Here is a 22,023-nt window from a genome sequence, read left to right on the forward strand (position 1 = left end):
ATATATATATATATATATATTGTTATATTTCTATTTGATATGAAAATTAAATTTTGATAATTATAAACAAAATTCAATTCAATATAAAATATTTTCAATTTTCTCAACCACGGGCATATAAATTTAAAACAACCTGTATACAACAAATTGTTATATGTAATTTTAAGAAGTGATTAGAATAAGCGTACGAAACTCGGAACAATGTGCTTAGAATAATCAAAGTGAATGACGCGTATTCATTATCGTTTTTCGCGGAAGGTTTCGATCATTAGCCTATGCTAAATAAGACTCATTTGAAAGAGAGAATATGTCATTAAAATTTGTAAATAGTTAGAAAGTATTTTAGAATGGGAATTAAATATTTTCTTTTGAAATCCATTAAGCATATTTAGAAAGATTAAAAATTGGTTTTGAGGAATATTACGAATGAGAGTTGGTGGTGGAAGATTGATTTGTGAATTTGGAAGGGATATTTAGAAAGTAGGGGAATGAATGACAAAGTGAGAGCAGAATGTTTTGAGCTGTCGAGAAGTGAAGTCGAGTAGTAGACGGTAGTGTTCGAGGAGTGAGAAAGCCGGTGTAGTTCCGTGAGTGTGGAGTATCTATCGTGGAACGAGAAGTAGGCCAGGTCGAGAGTAAAAGAACCTCCTTGAGCCCAGAGTGTCCCGGTAGCTGATAGCAGTTTCGAAAAAGGTAGAACACAGCATCACGACAAAAGCAGGAACGAGAGCTATTCGAGCTAGTTTTTCAAAGGAGAACATCACTGGAAGCCAGGACGAGGTTTGATCGCAGCCAAGGATAGCAGGAAAGGGTTTTGTGTGAGGACATTTTCAGTTCACCAGGAAAAGGTCAGTCTCATTTGTTTGGACATGAATGTATGGGTTTTTCGTATTAAATTCCACATAAAAAATTGAATAACATAATCAATAATATCAGAAAAGCTTCATCAAACTTAAATAGAGTTGTTCCTAATAACTCCTAATAGTTAAATGTTAATAAAAACTTTCAATTGAAAACCAAAAGGAAATAAGATTCCCATTTGTAAATGTTATGTTTAAGAATAATAAGAAATAGCAAATATTAAGCATTGGTTGCCTTTTAAATAAAATAAAAAATATTTTGATTATAATTGTAACCCATATGTGTATTTTTTTTACTCTTTTCTTTTCTATCCCGATTAGGAACCATTAAGAAATATTTAGAAGCCACGGAAGTAAGTAATTAATTTATAATTCGCCCTGAGATTGAAAACATATTGATATGTGATCTGGTTAATTAATTGGATTAGTATTAATACATTGATTAAATTAAGTAACATATAAGAATATTATCTCATATCAATAATCAAGATCACATCAACTGTCGTCCAACGTGGAAAGCATTGTAAAGTATTTCTAGTGGAAAATTTGAAGGATAGAAAGAGTAAAGCCGGTATTTGAAAATTTATATGCCTGTGGTAAAAAGTGAGATACTTACATTTGATAACATAAAATTTTAGATCTCTTTAGGTACAAATTTTACATAACTGATTTAATATTTTATTTTTACGATATTTTCATTTGATATATTTATTGACAATTTATAATATTTGGGTGAGAAAAAGTCGTCTTGGTAACATACTAGTAAAATTTCATATTTGGCGGGGACAGTACTTCTTGAAAACAAATGTCTGTGACAAGAAGCCAAAGCAAGGACAACAAAAAACAAAAAGAACATTCAGACCAAGAAGATATTTTAGACAAGACAATCATGGCATCAGAACAGCAAGAATTATCAGGAATAGATAAACTATTACAACTGATGCAACTCCAGTCACAAAAAATGGATGAAGCAAAAAGGACAATGGATAAAAATCAGGAGGAAACAAAACTAGCAATGGATGAAGCAAAAAGGACAATGGATAAAAATCAGGAAGAAACATCAAAGAAAATGGATAAAGTGGATCAAAAAATGGAGGAAACACAACAAAAAATGGAACAGAAAATGGATAAAGTGGAGAAAAAAATGGATGACAATCAACAGGAAACAAAACAAGCGATACAAGAGAACAATAAGAAAATAGAGGAACGCATAGAAAAGAATGAAATGAAAATTAAAGATCACATGCAAAAACAAGAAATGAGAATGAAGGACCACATGAAAGAACAAGAAATGAAAATTCAAAATAAAATGAAGGAGTTAACGAATTGCCAGAAAAAAGAAATGGAAAGTTTGGAAAACAAGTTGCAAAACGCTATTCAAGCAGACATAGAAGAAGTGGAAAGAAAGATTGCGGAAATCAATACGCAACAAAATGTCGGAGAAAGAAGAGAAATGGTTATACATAGCACAGATGACGTGAAGATAAGGTTTGGCGGGGATGTAAGAAGATTACACCCAGTGCCGTTCATTAATAGCCTGAAAAAGAAAATACAACACATCGGAAATTTCGATACAGCAAAAGAAACTATCAGAAACCATCTCAAATATGAAGCAAGCCTATGGTTCGATAGTAAAGAAGAAGAATTCGGCAATTGGCAACAATTTGAACAAAAATTTTTGAATTATTTCTGGGGAAAGGTCCAACAATTGAAATTAACAAGGAATTGCAAAATGGGAAATACAATGATAGGATGGGTGTATCAGAAAGGACATATGCTTTGCAAATTTACAATAATGCAAAACATTTACAATATAATTACTCATCGGAACAATTAGTCGAACTGATTGCAAGACATTTCGAGGAAACGCTGGAAGACCATATCACATTGCAAAATTACAAAGACATAGATAGTTTATGCCAATTCCTACAAATAAGAGAATCACGTCTAAGAGAAAGAAAATCAAGAAGGTCGCGAGAAGATTACAGGCCCCGAGAAACACAAGATTACAGAGATAGAAATCAAAATAGGAGGGACTATACAAGACGAGATTTTAATCCCAGAAGGGAAAACGAAAATAGAGACAACGGAAGAGGAAATTATGAACAAAGAAATAGGCAATGGAATGAGGACAGAAATCGAGAATACCAGAATAGAAACACCACACGCTCAAATCAAGAAAACAGAAATAATGGTAGACAAAATGAACAGGGATATCGAGAAAACCGAAACAGATCCGACAGATCAAGAGAAAATAGAAGAGAAGTGAATAATACCCAGACAGATGAATATGACGGAGAGAGACATTATGACGAAAATATAAACAACGATGAGCAACCGGCGTCTTTTCACGACGGCGCTTACTAAAAACCAAAAATCAAACAGGAATCTTTTGTCACCCCAAGGAGTTTATTAAATTGGCAGGAAACAACGAAAAGAAAAATGGAGTTAATTTAAAATTTGTGGATGGATTTATCAACGAGAAACCAATTAAAATTATGATAGACACTGGATCTGAAATAACATTGGTCAACAGAAAACTAATAGAAGAAGTTAACTTAACAAATTTAATTTATAAAATACCTAGGGTAAATTTAGTGGGCGCAAACAAACGGACATTGGCAACTATAAATGAAGGCATACGAGTAATGGTACGACTGGGCAAGAATATGTATGCACTACAATGTGTAATAATGCCAAACATGTCACATGACATGATAGTAGGAGTGGACGAATTGGCAGAAAAACATGTAGTGATAGATTTTAAAAATAATACGATGAAACTAACAGAAGAAAAAGAAAAAGAACAGGACAAGGAACATGAGAAACAAAATACGGACGAATCAGGTAAAGAACAAACAGTGGAAATGAATTTGGCAGCGAAGCAAGGACAAAGAAGAAAAAGGAGAAAAGGTCAGAAAAAGATAAAAGAAAATGAAACCTGTGGCTCCTCAAAAGAAGAGTTGAGCCCAGAAGAAGAAAATTTGAGAGTATCAGAAACAAAGGAAACCTGGGATTCCTCAAAAGAAGAGACGGGCTCAGGAGAAGAAGAAATAAAGCTAAAAAATGAAAGTGAAAAGAATATGATTGAAACAGTGGTATTTGAAGAGGAGGTATATGCAAACGAGGATGCAGAATGCACGGTAAACATGTGTGAAGAATCTGAGAAAAAAGACAGAAAATTGATATGTGGAGAAGGGAAAGAAAAAGAATTGCGGTTGATGTTAAGAAACTACGAAAATTTGATCAATGAGGAAAACAGAGTGGCTAAAAAGTACGAACATTCATTTGAGGTGAAAAACTTGGGAAATTTTCGATCAAAGACTTACCCGATTCCATACAAGTATCGACAAGAGGTGAAAGAAGAAATAAATAAAATGTTGGAAGATCAAATCATCGAAAGATGTGATTCACCGTATGTTAACCCGATTGTGATAGTAAAGAAAAGCAGTGGAGAATTGAGATTATGTTTAGATGCCAGGAATATCAACCAGCACACTGTATCACAATATGAATCACCTCTAAACATCGAGGCCATTTTTGGAAGAATCACCGGGTCACACATATTTTCGAAAATTGACTTAAAACACAGTTTTTGGTTGATACCGTTAGCTGAAAAGTGTAGAAACTACACCGCTTTTTCTATTGATGGTATTGTCTACCGGTTTAAGGTAGTGCCGTTTGGATTGCAGAGTGCTTGTGCTGCACTCGTCCGAGCTCTACATACCATTTTGAATCGCCACGAAGATTTCATAGTTCATTATATCGATGATTTATTAATTTTTTCACAAGATACTCAGAGTCATCTGAAACACATAGAAATAATTCTGGAAGAATTGGACACAGCGGGATTGAAATTAAACATTGAAAAATGTCAATTTTTTCAAAAAGAAGTCATTTATTTGGGTTTTCAATTGGACACCAAAACAGTAAGATTATCCGAAGACAGAGTCAAGCTCATAGATGAATACCCAAGACCAACGAATTTGAAAACATTGAGAGGTTTTCTTGGCACGATTAATTATTTTAAAAAACTGATTCCCGATTTGACCCAAAAGGAAATCCCTCTGATAAAGTTGCTTAAAAAAGGAATAAAATGGAATTGGAAAGAAGAACAGGAGGAAGCTTTCGAAACATTAAAACGAGAATTCGCAAAAGGAACGAAAATATACCACCCCATTTACAATTTACCTTTTATACTCCGAACTGATGCGTCCATACAAAAATTTGCAGGAGTTCTGTCTCAAATACAAAACGACCAAGAAGTGCCGATATGTTTTATATCGCGAGTGACTAAAACACATGAGAGAAAATATAGTGTTACAGAATTGGAGTTTGCCAGTGTACTATATTGCGTGAACAAATTGAGGTTTTACTTATTGGGAGCAAAATTCACAATCGAAACAGACCATGCAGCTTTAGTACATATCATGAAGAATAGATTAGTAAATAATAGAATACATAGAGGTATTCTATTATTACAGGAGTATGATTTTGAGTTCCGATATATAAAAGGAAAAGACAACATAATAGCCGACGCTCTAACACGGGATGAGGACACGGGAAAAAAGGAAACAATTACTCTACAGGTGGGACTAAATAGATTAATACAAGAAGAAGGGATATATTCGTTAAATGAGACAAGGACAAACCAAGAAGACCTAGAGGAAAGAGAGAAAAGAAGAGCGGAAGTAGAAAATGACATATATTTTAAGAGAATAGACGGAAAGGAACTATATTTAGTGACACAGACATTGGCCGAAAAGATAATAAAGAAATTACATGAGGACAATGGGCATATCGGTAGCAGAAAAGTTTGGCTCGTTTTTAGGGAAAATTACATCAGCCGACAGGATTACCGCATTGCAAAGGAAATTACCCAGAAGTGCGATGTATGTCAAAAATATAAGAGTCGGAATTTCAAAAACGAAAATGTTGCCAAAAATATTGAAGCCCGAAACAAACTAGACATTGTAGCAATAGATATGTTAAGCGATCTAATTATGACCACTAAAAGGAACAAACATATTCTGGTAATGGTGGATGTGTTTTCAAAATACGTAAAATTATATAGTTGCCGCACCACAAAGGGGGAGGAAATATTAAGAAAAATCGACAATTTTATAGCCATAGTAGGAACACCAAAAAAGATCCTACTGGACAATGCAACGTATTTCCGAAATGATCGTTTCAAGGGACAACTTCGAGAACGAGGAATAGAGACAAATTTTGTCAGCATCAGGCATCCACAGAGTAATCCTTCGGAACGATTCATACAGGAAGTGACGAAATTTCTTCGCATTGCAACAGATGGTCAACATCGCCACTGGGACAGGAAAATGGCGGAAATAGAAAGGTATCTAAATACAATTCCGAGCACAGTAACAAAAGAGACCCCAGAATACATCATGAAGGGTGTATTGCCGATAAGGCCATGGGAAGACCAAGAGCCAAAAGAATATCAACAGGTGATTGAAGCCGTACAGAGAAGATTACGGCGAAGCAACGAAAAATATATCCAAAGACAGGAACAAAATAGAAAAAGAAGACCAGTGACTTTCCAAAAGGGTGAAAAAGTACTCGTGAGGGCATTACGAGTATCAAATCTTCCTGGGGGCATTTGCGCAAAGTTGATGCCTGTTTTCGAAGGCCCGTACATCGTGAATAATGAAAATGGGATAAATAGTTATGAGTTGAGGCACAGGAACTCGGAAAAGATCCGAGGAATTTATAATATTCACGATGTATACAAATATCACGAATAAAAGACAGAATTATATGAAGTAGATAGTAAGTTAGGATATAAGACGTAGATTAAAGTAAGGAAATATACAGGGAGTTGGTTTTGCCTCGAGAAAATTTATTTAAAAATGCAGATAAATTTTATCGAATACAAGGCGGGGATTTGTTATATTTCTATTTGATATGAAAATTAAATTTTGATAATTATAAACAAAATTCAATTCAATATAAAATATTTTCAATTTTCTCAACCACGGGCATATAAATTTAAAACAACCTGTATACAACAAATTGTTATATGTAATTTTAAGAAGTGATTAGAATAAGCGTACGAAACTCGGAACAATGTGCTTAGAATAAACAAAGTGAATGACGCGTATTCATTATCGTTTTTCGCGGAAGGTTTCGATCATTAGCCTATGCTAAATAAGACTCATTTGAAAGAGAGAATAGGTCATTAAAATTTGTAAATAGTTAGAAAGTATTTTAGAATGGGAATTAAATATTTTCTTTTGAAATCCATTAAGCATATTTAGAAAGATTAAAAATTGGTTTTGAGGAATATTACGAATGAGAGTTGGTGGTGGAATATTGATTTGTGAATTTGGAAGGGATATTTAGAAAGTAGGGGAATGAATGACAAAGTGAGAGCAGAATGTTTTGAGCTGTCGAGAAGTGAAGTCGAGTAGTAGACGGTAGTGTTCGAGGAGTGAGAAAGCCGGTGTAGTTCCGTGAGTGTGGAGTATCTATCGTGGAACGAGAAGTAGGCCAGGTCGAGAGTAAAAGAACCTCCTTGAGCCCAGAGTGTCCCGGTAGCTGATAGCAGTTTCGAAAAAGGTAGAACACAGCATCACGACAAAAGCAGGAACGAGAGCTATTCGAGCTAGTTTTTCAAAGGAGAACATCACTGGAAGCCAGGACGAGGTTTGATCGCAGCCAAGGATAGCAGGAAAGGGTTTTGTGTGAGGACATTTTCAGTTCACCAGGAAAAGGTCAGTCTCATTTGTTTGGACATGAATGTATGGGTTTTTCGTATTAAATTCCACATAAAAAATTGAATAACATAATCAATAATATCAGAAAAGCTTCATCAAACTTAAATGGAGTTGTTCCTAATAACTCCTAATAGTTAAATGTTAATAAAAACTTTCAATTGAAAACCAAAAGGAAATAAGATTCCCATTTGTAAATGTTATGTTTAAGAATAATAAGAAATAGCAAATATTAAGCATTGGTTGCCTTTTAAATAAAATAAAAAATATTTTGATTATAATTGTAACCCATATGTGTATTTTTTTTACTCTTTTCTTTTCTATCCCGATTAGGAACCATTAAGAAATATTTAGAAGCCACGGAAGTAAGTAATTAATTTATAATTCGCCCTGAGATTGAAAACATATTGATATGTGATCTGGTTAATTAATTGGATTAGTATTAATACATTGATTAAATTAAGTAACATATAAGAATATTATCTCATATCAATAATCAAGATTACATCAATATATATATATATATATATATATATATATATATATATATATATATATATATATATATATATATATGATAGGAATAGGAACACACTTTATTAACAAAAATTGGAATGCTACCATATGGTAACGCTATTATAATACGTAATGCAAAATTAATTAGTATGTAATATTTGATTACATTCCATACATAACCCAAAGTCGCATTTCGAACTTTTTTTTACGTACATTAGATGAATAACCTTCCCCCGTACATCTTCTTCTTTTTTATTTTCATTACCTACAAGTAAATGTCTACGACCATCATATCGTAGATCATCTGACACTCTGTTAAATGTCACATTGGAACGTGATATTGCTGGTTTTCCAGCGCCTTTAGGGGGAGCCCCATATTTGGTAAGATAGGCTTGTACCTACTACTTGTCTCCTAAAACCTAGTTGAGATATAGATTCCGTCTTCCTGTGAACATTCCATGAATTTGCCATAGAAACATCTAACAAACATGTGAGAATTGCCGACCACCACTTTTTACGTCTGATACTTATCCTATATCTTGAAAAATTCTTATCGAACAAATCAGTACCTCCCATAAATCGGCTATATCCAGATATAATTATTGATGGAAGACTGATTTGAATATTTTTTTCTCTATCCTTGAAAATCTTTTTACACTACTAATTTGATTTATTCCATGGGATGTATTTCGTTTCAAAAGATCTTTCTTTTGAGGTAATCGGCAAGATTTAGGTATGTGGTGCTAGGTCTCTTTTTACCTTCGGTATATTACCTAGGCAAATGGATAGCAAGAAGGATGAAAAATATTCAAAATAAAATCGATTATTTTAACAGTTTTAAAAGTTCTATGCTACCGGCTAGACTACTTGAATTTATTGAATTATTTATTATTTACTCGGAGAGTGGGTGGGTAAAAGACTGTGTAGTTCAATTGAACGTATGATCTATATTATAATTTACATACAAAAATAAAATTACTAGATGATGCCAGATACGTGTTATTTACATACCGAAATGAGGTTAAATATGGAATGCTCCTCAAAAGTACTTTTGGGATTACACTGGTCTATTGTAGATTAAATATTGATATTATGACTAAATGAATTCGAAATAGAAATATATGTTTTTTAAATAAGGGTATTAAAATATAAAATATGATGTTAATAAATAAGGATATAATTTGCCAGGTAAGCCAAATGTTCCTCACTGATTTTCACTGTGTAAATGAACAACAATACACTTTAGATCTTGTAACATTGATATCAAGAAAACAGGGAAGGTCTTACTTGAATTTGAATTGGTTATCTAGTGCTTTATTCCTTGCTCATGTGCTCTGTCTGCTGTTTAAACGGCTGTCATCCACTGCGACCATAGACGGTATTGGACAGTACTGTATTTTATTGTAAGGTGGAAGATGGTGACCAAAGTAAAGCGTACAAGCTGTCAGAAATCTACCATGTGTCCCATATGATCTTGTATGGTAATGTTGTTGGTATCGGAACCAAAAGAAGAAGGATAAGAAAGAAAAAAAAAACGTCTAAAACGAATTCATAATGTTATACACTTTGTCGTTACAACCGTGGCTCTAACAGTTTTACGGTAGAATAAATCTGAAAGACTTACCGTAGATGGTGGGTGACCTATAAGTGGGTTTTTAAGTCAAATCAGGAGTGTATATCCATGAATATCATGAGTTCCTTAATTTCCAGGAAATCCCTGATTAGTTTCTATACTTAAGGTTCGCAAATCCACAAAATATGTAGGTAATAACTAAATTTTACCAGCGACCTTCAGTTTCAAAAACGTGACAAAACCAAGATGGATTCACCTGCCGGAAGTCCCTGTTGTAACGGCCTTGAGCCGTCAATTAACAAATTTTTGACATTTACTCTTTGGGTCATGGTCAGAGAGGTTGACTGAACGTTCAAACAGATAAGACCTTTTAGCAGCAAGCAAAAGATTGAGCGTTTTAAATTAAATGAATTGAAATTGAAATGAAAATTATGATAAGCATAAGATTTATTTATTATTTTAAATGATTATTATTATTTTCTATGGCTGATATTATTTATTTACATAATATTTAGATTTGTTCCTGTTCCATCGTATCCCAGTTGTTTTAAATAAAATCCTCTTCATCTGAGAGTTCATCCGTGAGAATGAGGTCTGGAAGTCTTCTGGAGGCTCTATAAAAATATCTTGAATATTAATCTCATCATCATAAACCATGTTCAAGGCGTCTTCTAACGTAAAACTTCGCCTGGAACAAAAAAATAGTAAACTAACATTGGCACCCATAACTGGCTAGAGTTACCATATGGTAACGCTCTACAAAATAGTGCTAGGCATGAAGCTGGTAAATTTTAACATCAAAATAATCTATAAGAGATCGAAAGTGACCTATTAGCTATTATATATTACCAATATTTTGACAAATATGCTTAAAATAAGATATTTCTAACACTTAGATACTCTAGACGGAAGTCCACTGGTTGAGACTCCATTTTATACCACAAACTTCAACACACCAATTCATTTAATAGTAGGATAGTAGTTTTGTTTTGAAGAATCCAGTTAAACCACCGCTTGCACTAATATTCGACAGTAAAATGACGCAACCGTAATACTAAATTTCCAATAAGTCTCAACGATATGAGCGTAAGTAGATAAGTTCGCAACTGTTCCCATATGGTAACTCTAGCCGTTCATGGGTTAAATTCTCTCTTTTTTTTCACCCCTGTAACTTATTAAAATAAACATAATAGAAGTTTTCAGGGACTTTCGGCCCTCGGTAATAATGCAATCTTTCATTCTGCGTTTAAATTTTTCAAAAATGCTTAATAGTTTTCTCAGAATTCGAAAAAATGCATTTAAAACACATTGGCCCGAAATTTTGCGCCTAAGCTCTTAAGGCTTTTGTTTTCTAATAAGGGTTTGAACCATCGATCCACTAGGTTATTCACAGTGAAGCAAATACGATTCATCCGCCTTGCTCGATCGGTCATCTGATCTTCTTCCTATTATTATTCAAGTAATTTTACTTATTTGTTAGCGAGTTTTTGCTATATCGAAGATGTTGCTCCATCTCTCGCACGGTCGGGCTATAGGTCTTCTACCACGTGATGATTTGTACCTTGCTATTTTAATGACTCTTGTGTTCGCCTTTCTACGTACGGAATTGTTGCATTCTTTATTTTTATTTAGCGTCCACTAGATTTTCCCTATATATGACACTTTTTGTTCTGATCTCCTCATTCCTTATTCGATGTCTCAACGTGTTTCCTGTAATTCTTCTGAGTACTCCAAATTCTAAATCCTTTTGCTTCCAGTATTCTCTGTTTTTTGACTATATCGAGTCTTGTTTCTGACGCAAACGTCATTATTGGTTTTTTACTGGCCTTATAAATCAATTTCATCGCACATTTAATGTGTCAGTTACTAGCGCAATAAATGACCGTTTTGGAGTGTAATTTCCAGGGGCAACTCCGAATTGCATGAAAATTTGGATTTAGGTTCTACTTACCCTACACTTCAAAGTTGAATTTGTGCCGTTGGTTCCTTTTAAATGGGGGGTAACATTTACCCCTTCTCGGGGGGTGACAAACGCGTGTTTAAAATAAATCCGGAAATAGATAAATTGACTTATTTTAAGTACCTTTTGTTATATAATGTTTTTTACGTAAGTCAATACTTTTCGAGTTATTCGCGATTTAAAATGTTGATTTTTCCACAAAAAAACTACGTTTTCAGACCGTTTTTCACAAATAACTCAAAAAGTAAATTATTTATCGAAAAAAATATTTTTAGAAAAAGTATAGCCTATAAAAAAACAAAAAAAATGGTGTACCAGTAAAGTCTACAAATTGAGTAGAAGCAAAGTTGTAGCTCATGAAAAATACGTTCTTGTTCGTCTAATTCCAAATCGAATAATTCAACGCGAAATCACCGAAGAAAGAAGCGTTTTTCGGGAAAACTTATTAACATTTTTAAAGTATCGAAAATAGCTTATTATTTGTTTTTAGAAAAGTTTACAACATCAAAAATAAACGAGTTACACCGAAAAAAAGTTGGCCCCTTTTTTTTGGTAAAAAAAAATCGTGAAAACCTCCCTCTATTTAGCACCCTAAATTAAATTAATCGTTTGGCTTTACCATCTATTTTAACTGTATGTGTATTGTTTATTTATATGATCTGTAAGTTTGATTGGTTTGAAGTGCTTTTTTTAAAAAAACATTTGGTTTTATAGTAAAAAAAATTTTCTAAAAATTTTTGAAAAATTTCATTTTTTCAAAATAACTTAAAAAGTATTAGTGATAAAGCGATAAGAAAAATCTTAAAGAGTAAAAAAATATAGGTTTTGCTATTATAAATATGCTAGTTTCATTTTGTTGCTCCGTAAGACAAAAATTGGTTAAGATATGGCTGTTCAAAATTGGCATACACTCGTGATTAGTGACCCATTCAAGCTTTCTCAATTATAACCCTTTCAAAAATAAACTATTTAAACCGGTGAGACTGACAGATCATATATAAAATAAATAGGTAAGTAAATTATTTGTAAAGCGGTAGCGATTAATTTCATTTGGGGAGCTAAACACGGCGAGATTTTCATGATTTTTTACAAAAAAAAAGAGGGCCAACTTTATTTTGAGCGTAACTCGCTTATTTTTAATGCTAAAACTTTTGTTAACAATTAAAACAAAGCTTTTTATAAACACTTTAAAAAGTTTAAATGGGTTCTTCCCGAAAAGTGCTTAATTTTTAGGTGATTTCACCTTGAAATATTCGATTTGGAATTAGACGAATAAGAACGTATTTTTGATGAGCTACAACTTTGTTTTTATTTGATTGATAGACTTTACTGATACACCATTTTTTTGGGTTTTTTATAAGCTACACTTTTGCTAAGAATATTTTTTTCGATAAAATATTTACTTTTTGGGCTATTTGCGAAAAACCGTCTGAAAACGTAGTTTTTTTGTCGAAAAATCAACATTTTTAATGGCAAATAACTCGAAAAATATTGACTTAAGTAAAAAACTCTATATAACAAAAGTAGCTTAAAATCACTCAATTTATCCATTTCCGGTCTCATCTTGAACGTATGTTTTTTCACCCCCGAGAAGGGGTGACTGTCACCCCCAAGCAAAAGCAACCAACGGCACAATTTCAACTTTGAAGTGGAGGGTAAATAGAACCTAAATCCAAATTTTCATGCAATTCGGAGTTGCCCCTGAAAATTACACGGTATCGCCGAATTTCCCGTTCATTTACTGGGCTATACACCTATATTAGGCTTCCTACTAATCTATTTGCTCTTTGTATTTCTTACTTTTTTTAACATCTCCATAGCTGGATTGTGTCATGCCTATACTAAATTTACAATCAAGATGTAGTAGAAATAAAAAAACCAAGACACGTTAAATGCTACTGGGAGCACTCCCAAATCCCAAATCATAATAATTTACAATGTATATATATTGCAAATCCCAAATCATGATTTCCAAAGTTTATACATTGTAAATTATGATTCGGGAGTGCTCCTAGTAGCTTTACCGTGTCTTGGTTTGTTTATTTCTACTGCATCTTGATTGTAAATTTAGTATAGGTACCTTCACTATGTATTACTTTTTCAGTCCTAACTGCATCGACTTCAAGTTTGCATCTCTGACTGGGCTATATGATCCATAAATTTAATTTTTTCGTTAATTTTGTGAAAATTCTTCAAAACGAAAAAACTGTTGACAGAACTGTATCTTTCTTTGACTCTAAAAATCAGAATGGTTAGTTGTTATGTATTTTCCGTACTCCTATATGAAGTGGAAATCTGGACACTCAATAAAGAACTCCGTAAAAACGTGCTTTTGAAATATGAGTCTGTAAGTACGTTCTCAGAGTATCCTGTATGAAAGGAGTCAAGAATCAAGCAGTACTGGAAAGGCTGAACCTAAAATTGTATTAACTACAAAAAGAGAAAACTTGAGTTCCATGGCTACGTCTATAGAATCCAACATATGAGTTTCACAAGGAAATATAATTGTGAGAAGAAGTGTGGATGTAGAAAAAAAATTTGGCTACGAAACCGTATTTTCAAAAATGCTACATTAATATTACTCTGGGCTAATTAGCAAAATTCATGGAAACGTTGTTTACCAGCAATTTTGTTGCTGGAATCGAATTATAAGATCCTGTATATTAATAATATAGGTATGCAAAGTCCGCAGATAGTGTGCTACTTTTTTTATCAACAAAATGGCGCCGACAAATCGTATTTTTTTCAATTATTGCTCTATAACTCCCTGAGATTTTAACTTTACAACAAAAACACCCGAATTTTGAAAAAAAAAATAGTTATAAGGCGCTGGTCTAATTAGTAAAGTACAAAGAAAGGTTATTTACCAGCAATTTTATTGCTGGAATCGAATTATAAGATCCTATATATTATTAATATAGGTATGCAAAGTCCGCAGATAGTGTGCTACTTGCTATAGAATATAAATTCAGAAGCCGGTGAAAATGAAACGAATATTTTAGCAACAATTTAATTGTTAATTAACAATTTACAGTCGCAATAGCAACCAAAATAATCATGAGACATTGATCAAACTTATAAAGATTATAAAGATGTGATGCCTATTTAATATTTTGTCGACAGAATGTAAATTTTTCATTTTTTTGCATAATCTTTAAATGTTTAAAAAATAAATGCTATAACCAAATTAACATTTCTCAGAAATTGTTTATTATATTCTAATTTAAAAAAAATACTTAAAATGCGTATTTCATAGGTCTTGAAAATGAATGCTTTAAAAAGTTTTTCCAACCAGTTATGAAACAGCAAAGTAAATATATAAGATTTTTCCGTTGTTTATAATTTGTTTTAATTGTTTTAAAGCTTAAAAGTGAGTCTATGGTACAATCTAATTACTCGCAAAGAATGTCAAAAATTAGTGCAATGGTTATATTTTAATCAAAGATTAAAAATACTTTTTTTTTGTAATTTGTAGCGCAAAAGTAGGCCTGATACAGAGTCGGAGCTAAAATGTACACTCGAAGAGATTGACACGCAGAATACATTATTTATTAAAAGTGTCGTCGCGCGACCGGTCGTCGCTCCGAGTGAAAATTTTAGCTACAGTACTGTATTAGTCTACTTTCGCGCGTGTAAATTACAAAAAAATATATTTATAATCTTTAATTAAAATATAACCATTGAACTGATTATCAATATTTTTTGTAAATAATTAGCTTGTACTTTAAACTCACTTCTACGCTTTGAAAGAATTAAAAAAAATTATAAACACCGTAGTAATCGTATGTTTACTTTGCTGTTTCATAACTTTTTTGCAAATGGTTGCAAAAAAGTTTTAAAGCATTCATTTTCAAAATATTTCAAATTCGCATTTTAGCTATATTTTAAAATTATAATATAATAAAAACTTTCTGAGAAACGTTAATTTGTTTATAACTATTTTGTTTAAACATTTAAAGATTATGCAAAAAAATAAAAAATTTATATTTTGTCGACAAAATGTTAAATAGGCATCTCATCTTTATAAGATTTCAAAGTTTGATCAGTGTATCGTAATTATTTTGGTTATTATTGCCGTAAATTATTAATTAACAATTTAATTGTTGCTAAAATATTCGTTTAATTTTCACCAGCTTCTGGAACTATAATCTAAACCAAAAAGGTTTTTAAGTCACCAAATTATTTAATTAGTGGTAGATAATTACTTATCTAAAACTTTATTTGAAAATTAAAGGTTTTGTTGGGACAAGCCGCATTTTCCGAGGAAAATTTTCGTCGGAGCAGATCGGGAAAAACACGTCTCTATGCAGAATTTAATCACGGTGAATTTTTATTTGGGTGTTTTTGTTGTAAAGTTAAAATCTTCGGAGTTATAGAGCAATAATAAAAAAAACACGATTTTCGGGCGCCATCTTGTTTATAAAAATATAATATATAGGATCTTATAATTCGATTCCAGCAATAAAATTGCTGGTAAATAACTTTTCCCAAAAATGGCCTATTCTCCGATAATCAGCCCAGACTATATGGAATATTAAAAAAGCAACAAATAATAAGTATAAAACAACATATTTAAACTTTAAACAAATATAAAGCGGATTAGTGTTAATACATTTTAATTGAGATGCTTCCAAAAAACGAAATTTAATGCATTTCAAAATAGGCCTACAGAGGAGCAGATATAGTATTTTATTAGCGAAATGTGACTCAACGGTTTCAACTCAGCAGAATTCAGCAGTCTTTAAAAGAAAATTTTCATAGGCGTACCACAGGTTAACTTTTTTATTCGCGATACGTTGTGGAAAAAACAGTTAGTCGACTTCCTTGTATTTCTGATATTGTTCTTGTTTATTCTGTATTCAGAAATATTATAACGTTATAAACGTCTTATCTTTGTTACTTTATTTTCAAATAATTACTTTATTCAAATTCCTTTAATAATTCATTAATTTCTAAACTTTTTTTATTGTGTTAGTTTGAGAACTCTCATATTATTTTCTATAGGCATATCTCCGTACATTTGTCATAAAACATCTAAATTATTGAATTTTACAAAGGCAAAGGCAGATATCGAGCACTGAATTTATTTAATCTTGCCCAAGTATACTTTCGCTATCTAGAGCATCTTCAGGGGCATCTGAAATAAGTAAAGAAAATGCCATTGTAAGGGGAGAAAAAGTTAGAAACTTCGACAAAAAATCGAAGATGATGTGATAAAAAATTACAATAACGTTTTTACTTACTTCGTCAATAAAGAGAAGGTATTATCCTCGAATGTCATTTAATATGAAAGAGTTTGGTGGCAACTTAAATTAACATATAACTACACAACAAAGGACAAAACAGATAAATTTGAGTGCCTGGTAAGGTTCTACATTTTTGCAAGATGGAAGCAGAATGAAGTATGTACAATGAAGTATTACTTATTTGATGGAAATGATCGAGTGATGTCTGACAGATGACAACTTGGTGAGACTGTGACTGTGTAATATGTACAGTCACTACACAGTGAACTGCACATTCAAAAGAAAAACCTATAACATATATTACACAGTCACAGTCTTACCAAGTTGTCTTCTGTCAGACATAACTCGATCATTTCCATCAAATAAGTAATACTTCATTGTACTTCATTCTGCTTCCATCTTGCAAAAATGTAGAACCTTACCAGGCACCCAAATTTATCTGTTTTGTCCTTTGTTAGGTGTGTAGTTATATGTTAATTTAAGTTGCCACCAAACTCTTTTATATTAAATGACATTCGAGGATAATACCTTCTCTTTATCGACGAAGTAATAAAAACGTTATTGTACTTTTTTATCACATCATCTTTTTGTCGAAGTTTCTAACTTTTTCTTCCCTTCGATGGCGTTTTCTTTACTTATTTCAGATGCACCTGAAGAGGCTCTAGATAGCGAAAGTATACTTGGGCAAAATTAAATAAATTCAGTGCTCGATATCTGCTTGTAAAATTCATATATTCGAGCATTCAACCATTTCCTATCTAAATTATTCTATCCTTAATAGTACATTATTTCACGGTTTTTTCCGTAAGTTTTAACTCCATGGATTGACATGAAATTTGGCATACGCATAGCTAACATGTCAAAGAGAAAAAGTGATATGGTGCCGTTGTGTGCTTTTACCCTGGGGGGTGAATTTCACGCCATCTTGGGGGTGATAAAATATATGTCCAAGATAAGTCCTGAAATGGATAAACTGACTAATTTTAAGCAACTTTTGTTCTATAGAGTTTTTTCACAAAATCAATACTTTTTGAGTTATTTGCAAGTGAATATGTTCATTTTTCAACAAAATAACCACGTTTTTAGACGGTTTTTCGCAAATAACTCAAAACATAAGCATTTTGTTACAAAAATATTCTTGGCAAAACTATAGACTATAAAAAACTGAAAAAAAAAACGGTGTATACACTAGGTCTCTATACCTAGCAAAAGCAGAGGTATAACTAATGAAAAATAGGTTCATATTCGAAAAATTCCAAATAAAACAATTCAATGTGAAATATAAAATAATGAAGCATTATTGGGAAAACACATTAAACTTTTTTAAAGTGTTTAAAAAAAGCTTAATTTTTGTTTTCATAAAAAAATTTTCTAGCATCAAATGTAAGCAAGTTACGCTCAAAATATAGTTGGTCCCTTTTGTTTTGGCAAAAAAAAAATCACGAAGATCACCCCCCAATTAGCAACTTAAACGAAAGTAATCGTTACCGCTTCACAATTAACTTTACTTCTATTGTTTTCATATGATCAGTAAGTTTCATCGATTTAAAGTGCTTACTTTTGAAAAAATTTGGTTTTAAAGTAAAATTTTTAAAAATTTTAATTTTGAAAAAAATGCTTTTTTTCAACATAACTTAAAAGTTGTTAGATATACAAAAAATTTTAAACAATAAAAAAGTCGTCTTTACTTTTCTGAATATTTGGTATTTTCTTGTTTTTCCGTAAGACAATAATTGGTTAAGATTCGGTGTTTCTAAATTTGCATACACTCGTGATAAGTGACTCGTTCAAGCCCTTTTTCACTACAGCTCTTTTAAAAATAAGGACTTTGAACCGATAAAACTTACAGATCTAATGACCAATACATACGCGAATAAAAAATTTGTAAAGTGGTAACAATTAAGTTCATTTGAAATGCTAATTAGGGAGTGATTTTCCCGATTTCTTACCAAAAAAGGGACCAACTTTATTTTGAGCGTAATTTGTTCACTTTTGATGCTAAAAAATTATATTCAAAAACAAAAATAAGCATTTTTTAAACACATTAAAAAAGTTAGAATGAGTTTTCCCCAAAAAAGTGCTTCGTTTTTTGGTTATGGCACGTTAAAATATTCGATTTGGAATTTGACGAATATGAACCTATTTTTCATTAGCTATAACTCTGCTTCTACTAGATATAGTGACCTAACATATGTTTTTCACCTTTTTACGTGCTATATTTTTGATATGAATTTTTTTTCGACCAAATACTTAATTTTTGAGTTATTTTCGAAAAACCGTCTGAAAACGTGGTTATTTTGTAAAAAAAATTAACATATTCACTCGGAAATAACTCAAAAAGTATAAACTTGGTGAAAAAACTTTATAGAACAAAAGTTGCTTAGAATTAGTCATTTTATCACACATCGCACATCGCACACAAAAGCACACATCGGCACAATATCACTTTTTTCTTTGACTTGTTAGCTATGTGTATGCCAAATTTCATGTCAATCCAAGCGCTTTTTTAAAATTTAGAGGTTTTGCAATATTTTACCTTCAAAGAACATACTATAAACATTTATATTGTATGCTTCGCTATCATTTCGATGACAGTGACATTTCATCCCCGTCATTCAGCCGCATGGAAGTGGCAGGGCTGCTTTTGATATTTAAAGAGATGTAGCCTGGTAATACTTCATTTTATTTTCCAACAGACCTTAATCACTTGGGTTTCTTGAAATAGATAACTAAACTAAGTAACTCTTCTCCTTTCTGGAGGACTTCCTGAGCCTGAAGCCTCATGCATCTCTAGCGATGACCTCAAGATGCATCTAACCGACTGATTACCACCAACTACAACTGCAAGGATCTGAGGCCACAACATCTAGATGCCAGATCAAGAACACCAGCAAACAGCAGTCAAGCCATAAAGGAGCTACCGACAGATACAAAATTCCATAATCACAATCTTAACCGTTAGCTTTCGGCAAGACTGCATTGAATTTTAAACATTATTTAGTAATATCGTTAATGAAAAATAAACATGATTAGTTAACTTATTGTTTTTATTTGCCTCCATCTAAATCTTCGTCGTTCATATGTACACGTACTAAAAATATCTGCGTTACTTGTTGTCTTGTCGTTGAAACCATAAGGATTTTTACCGACTGTTTGAAACCAACTCTGGACCATCACATGTAAGACGAAGATTGGTAGCAGAAGTGAAGAAGAAGAAGCAATTAACAAAGCCGGGGCATCCTATGTACGATTAAGTTACTACTAGATTTCGCCTTAAGTCAAAACACAAAGACATATGCTTCAACATAGAACACCCCAAGAAAGACGAACTGAACTATGGAGAAAGACGGGTTAATAATTTTCTACAGCCTAGTAAGTCCCCCGCATCTGAACGTGAGCTACGGTATACCAATTGAAGAAATCTTAATCCACGCAGGGCAAGATTGTCAAATTGTACGAGTAGCAAAGTGAAGTAGGACTATGCTGAGGTTGACCGACGTAATTGTGGAGAGACAGACTCCTGATCATCTATTAGTTTGTAAATATATTAAGTCTGGTTGCTTATCAAGATCTTTTTGCCTATAATGATCTGGCCAAGCAATCTTTTGTTAGATCTTAATTTTTACTTTTTTAGTTCTAATTTGTTTTTGTAAGTATCGATCTTAGATAACTAAAATTATGACTTTCCAAAATGATTTCACACCAGCTAAACAAACGAATGCTAATCCGTTTAGTGTTGTACTATAAATAAATTTTAGCGAAAGTTGATAGTAAACCTTTATTTGATTAGCGACCTAATTTACTATGGTTTGAACTGTTTTTAAATTTTATGAAAAACTAAGGTTTACCGTTGATATTTGGCGGGATTTTCAGAGACATCCTGAATAAATTGCCTTATAATTTGTTAAATTTTTTTTTCTAGTACAATTTCGTAGGTACATTTCATTATCTGAGAATAAATCACTACCCAAGGTATTGTCGGTTTTATATTAAAATCCCTGCAGTAAAAATAGAACGACTGCTGTCCATGACCGTAAAGACGTCGACACACGGTCACGGCTGATGTGATGAATTATCAAGCGTCTAGTTACCCTTAGAAGGGGGTTGGGAACGAGGGGTTGTGGGGTGAGTGACTCTGGACCCGCCGAGTCGAAAATTTAGGACGTGCTTAAGGAGCGTGGAGACCTTCGTAAAACTTGTGTGAGAAGATGGTGGTGTAATTTTATGAGGGCGTTAATAAGATTAACATTAAGTTTTTAGTTCGGCTTTACTTAACTCGGTAGGGAATATAAGTTGACCCGTTTTTTCAGATTTTTGGATCATTTACTTTAAAATTGTGCTGAGGTTTTACGCCAGAAATGTCCAACTCTACTGATCCTTAATCAATTTCCCGCGACGGGGCGTTTTTTTTTAGGAAAAGATTAGTGAAATGGATTTTATTTGAAAATATAATAGAAAATTAGTTTTTATCCTTTAGTTCCTTTTATGTTTACAAATTATTTTGTAGTAAACATTACAATTATTAAATAGTAAATTTTTGCCATTTTTCCCATTTGTACAATCCCAAAAAAATCTAAATATTTGTTTTTTATTTATAAGATGTATCTTCAGGCTACTACTGACTCATGATGTGAATCCGGCAATTTAACTGGTCATCTAGAGATTTTGAAAACTGAAAGAATCCTTAGAGATGCCCACAGACATTAGGCCTACAAAACAATATTTCGAACTGAAAATAAATTTTATATTTGAGTTAACACAAAACGAAATTCAGAAGTTACAAGAAGTGACCTCATATTTTATACTGATGGGTCAAATTTAAAACATACATAGTTTACTATGTAAAACATACATAGTAAAAGAGTGTAGGCTCCTGGGAGATGTTCCAGGCTAAAGGCAAATAAAAAGTTTGCTACAACATTTTCCTCTCTACGAAAAAATGGTATTGAAAGAAGACCAAACTCAGTGTTTCATGAGTGTTCTGACTGGACATTGCTCACTCAGATATTATCATTGAAAAATGGGCAAAGCGGATAGACAACATTTAGGTTCTGCGAAAGTGCAAAGGAAAAATGTTCACGTACCAAAAATGTATGTCCTAAACGGAGAGTAGGCTTTCTTAAGAGCATATATT

Source organism: Diabrotica virgifera, chromosome 4 (assembly GCF_917563875.1).
Source record: "Diabrotica virgifera virgifera chromosome 4, PGI_DIABVI_V3a".
NCBI classification, from domain to species: domain Eukaryota; kingdom Metazoa; phylum Arthropoda; class Insecta; order Coleoptera; family Chrysomelidae; genus Diabrotica; species Diabrotica virgifera.